Here is a 4,314-nt window from a genome sequence, read left to right as displayed (position 1 = left end):
GATAGGAGATGCAATAGATCATTGAAACTACAGTCTGACCAGCCGTACTTAGCCTTTAGGATGAGCAGCTCAAGCACAAAATGTAGCAATGTCCATTGTGTCAGACAGCCCTTTTCAACACTATACACAGTCTCCTTCGATGCTTTTGTCACTCTTTCTAAATTTTCTAGACATTTCAGCCTATTTAGTAAAATCTCTGATCCAAGGGCTCGAATCATGTCCTCCAAATCATCTTCATCCCCGACACGTGCTCCACCATCATTATTGGCACCACCTTCGTCGTTACCATCCCAACCACTAGCATCACCACCTTGTTCATTACCAAACTTAAAATCCATTCGTGCATCAAGCTCTGCTGAATATTGGGACAGATATTCTATGGTTTCGTCATCGTATTCCTTCTCATCCTCGTCGTTAACAATAACCATTTCACCATGATGAATCCACACTGTGTAGTCCTCAACAAATCCTCGTATAATCAAATGTGATCTGATGATAGTCACATCTATCCATGTCATACGGTTCTTGCAATCTTTACAGAGACAAATAATTGTATCCTTATTCTCTTTCAATGTCGTTGCATGCTTCTTTGCAGCTTCAATAAATTTATCCACCTCTTCATGGAAACCTGCCTTGAACCTTAACGAACCATACATCCAAGAGTTCCTGTACTCCATCTTTTACAACAACAACAAAACAAACATTAAAGGACTACTTATTCAGATTTATATAAAAATGAATCAAATTAATAATTACTTGAGAATAATTGTATATACTTCAGATATATATGAATATAAATCTAATATAATTACATGAAGCATACAAACACACCATGGTAGAGGAAAATTAATTAATGACCCATTCATCCATAAATAATTAAAATACATATTTATTGATTACAATAAACAATTTCAAAGACAACAATTAGCAACAATTATACTTTACCCAATATCTTTCATACAAACCCTTGTCCAATTTTATCAAAAATAATTTATAAAAAAAATTAATAAAAAAAACCAAACCCTAGATCTAGATCATGAAACATGCATAAAACTAACTAATTGTTCACTAAAATCAAGAAACATGGACCAAATAAGAGTATGATCTTGTTTCCCTCCCTAATTTATCCTAGTACATTTAAAACTTGGGTCTAATTTACTTCATAAGTAGCTCAAGCACCATAGAAGAGAGAGAAAAATAAAACTTTAATTACTCACTAACCAACCATTAAAACTTCAAAAAAAAATGTGGAATAGCATTTTCTTACCTTCTACAACCTCTCCACCAAATGATTTGAGACCAAAATCTTCCCTCTTAGTAAAGCAATTTTTGGGAGGTGCCCAAGGCCTCCCCACCTTTCTTTCACGGGTTGGAGTGAGTGACCCGAGGAGAAAGAAGGTGCTGCAGTTATTTTATATGTAGGTCATTTATAGGGGCGGCTGGTGATTGAGCCGCCCCTACAAATCGGAGGTATTTATACGGGGCATTTGTAGGGGCAGCTCAATCACCAGCCGCCCCTTCAAATAGCAATGCCGGGGGCGGCTGGTGAGTGAGCCGCCCCTACAAATCAGACCCATTTGTAGGGACGACTCGTATGACCAGCCGCCCCTGCTGTTCCATTTGTAGGGGCGGCCGGTGTCTGGGCTCCCGAGCATGCCACTGTAGGGGCGGCTCCATCACCAGCCGTCCCTATAAAAAATTCGTCTCGTTGCTAAAAATCGTTTTTTACGTAGTGGTTGAGAAGGGACGGGATCGACCCATTTTGTGTTTGGTTGAAGGGATAAATAGGAGTGGGATGCATGGTGAATCTAACATCGTTAGCTACTGTTTAGTGGGACCCACATGCCAATCTCTTTTTTATATAAAAAATCCTCCCACCCCACCACGGCCGAGCAGCATCATTCCTCATACCTTCTCGCATTTTCTTCATCGCCCTCATCTTCTTCCGCCATGAGCCCTCTCCTCGGGGGCACTGGAGGTGTGCCTAATTAAGTCCGCCGCCCGCCGCATCGGGCGAGGCTGAGCTCCAACCCCGCGCCATCCGAGCTTGAAATCCGCAGCATCTGGACACAGAATGCTTCCCCGTCCCAGGCCATCCGCGTCGCGCCGCCCGCACGGAGGCCGTCCGCCCACCCAGCTCGGAGCTCGCCACCCATGCAGCCTGCGTCTAGCCGCGCTGCTCTGGCCCTGCTCGGTCGCACCATGGACGTCGGCTTCCCATCCGGCTCCTACTGGCCACCATCCGCTGGCCCCATCTATTCCTGCTCGTCGTCTGCCCGGCCACCATCCATCGGTGCCCAACGCCCCCATCTACCATGGCCCGTGCAGCACGCAAAACGGAAGGTCACGGAGTCGACTTGGGACATCCCCGTCCACTGAATTTTTGGGGACGAGCCCGCCCCCGATTCTAGGGAATATTCCGGTAATATTCCTCAGCTGGGACATCCCACTTCTAGGTGACTCTCAAAACGCCAAGAAGACTGGGCTCATCCCATCCCGTCTCAATATATCCCCTCAACCAAACACAGCCTTTAAGGGGCGTTGGTGGACGTCAACTGGATCCCAGATGTGAACCATAGATGATGTATATCACGACTGTCGTTTGTCCACCTCGCATGGAAATTGGAGCCTTTGGAAAGCTGGCACTTGGTGGTGCAATGTTCCGCGGTCAACAAGATGTTTTTATCATGGTAGATTATGCTGAAACGCGTTGCTTTGTTGTTCCACCTCATGTATCTTGTCTGTGGTTGTTTTTTCCTCGTTGTGTTGCTTTGTTGGTGTTTGTGTTGGTGCTTCTGTCTTCCCCCTACTAAGAAGAGACTTTTCCCTGTGTGCCATTATAAAAGATCGTAATTCCTTTTGTGCCCCTGAAAAAATTCAGCGGTCTTCAGCGCCACTACTCCAACTTTTTCGTGTCATCCATGCCACTTCCGTCAGTTTGGGCTCTAACGCCGTTAAACTGCAGGTGTGAAAAGACGAAAATGCCCTTAAGTTCAAATATGTTATTAATTTTTTTTGAGCATCTTAACGACTTCAAATGAAAAAACTCAAAACTAGAAAGTTGTAGATCTCGTCGAGATCTATAATTTTCATATAAATTTTTTTTTCATTTAATTTCGCAAAAAAAATAATATAATTTTTCTAAGATATATTAATCATATCAAATTATATTTTTTTTACGAAATTAAATGAAAAAAAAATTTATATGAAAATTATAGATCTCGACGAGATCTACAACTTTCTAGTTTTGAGTTTTTTCATTTGAAGTCATTAAGATGCTCAAAAAAAATTAATAACATATTTGAACTTAAGGGCATTTTCGTCTTTTCACACCTGCAGTTTAACGGCGTTAGAGCCCAAACTGACGGAAGTGGCATGGATGACACGAAAAAGTTGAAGTAGTGGCGCTGAAGACCGCTGAATTTTTTCGGGGGCACACAAGGGATTACGATCTTTTATAATGGCACACAGGGAAAAGTCTCTACTAAGAATGGGAAAACTGGTATCCCATTCCCCATGTGTGCTCAACATCAGCAAGCCCCTCCCCATCGGATCCGATCCAACTCCAGTCCATAGATCATCGTCTACGTTAATGGAAACTTCAGTTTCTCGTGTACTCCGACCTAAGCTAGGCCGAATCGCGCCAGTCCGGATCTGGACCTCGCTAGCTGGATCGACGGTGAAGACCACCGGGCCGCCACGTCCGCCCAGGTGCTGCCGAGGCAGCAGCATCGATCGCTTTCCTCGGCTGCCGATTGCAGCCAGGCCGGCAATCAAACACGCCACCACCGGGAGGCCAAAACCCTAGAACGCCACGACCAGAAGAGAGAGAGTAAGAGGAAGAAAGAGAGAGAGAACCTTGGTAGCAAAGACTCCGTAGCCCTATTGCAGCGGAGGTCGGAGATCGGAGCGGCGAGTGACGAGCAAGCAGAGAAAGGGTTTCGTTCGTCTAGCTTTTGGAGCTCCGGCCTTGCGCTTTCTCGCAGTCTCTCTTTCTCACTCTTGGCTGCCAAAATGCAAGTGACAGCTAGTAGGGAGGTAGGTGGCGCCTTCCTGGCTTGGCACTAGCTACTTTTGTATAGAGGACGACCTGGACTGCATTTAATTACCAGCGGGAGTTTTTATTTCCTGTCGAAAAAAAATACTGGTGGGCGATTGGTTTGGGCTATTACGGTTCGATTTATTTGGTTTTTATTTTGATTTTTATAAAACAATACTAAAATAGTTTGGCTTACTCCTTTTACTTTTGAACCGCTTCTACCCAGGAAAACCATGGATAAAAATACATATTACCAATAATAATAAGTTAATGAC

Source organism: Miscanthus floridulus, chromosome 7, assembly GCF_019320115.1.
Source record: "Miscanthus floridulus cultivar M001 chromosome 7, ASM1932011v1, whole genome shotgun sequence".
Lineage (NCBI taxonomy): Eukaryota > Viridiplantae > Streptophyta > Magnoliopsida > Poales > Poaceae > Miscanthus > Miscanthus floridulus.
Note: the sequence above shows the minus strand (reverse complement) of the source record.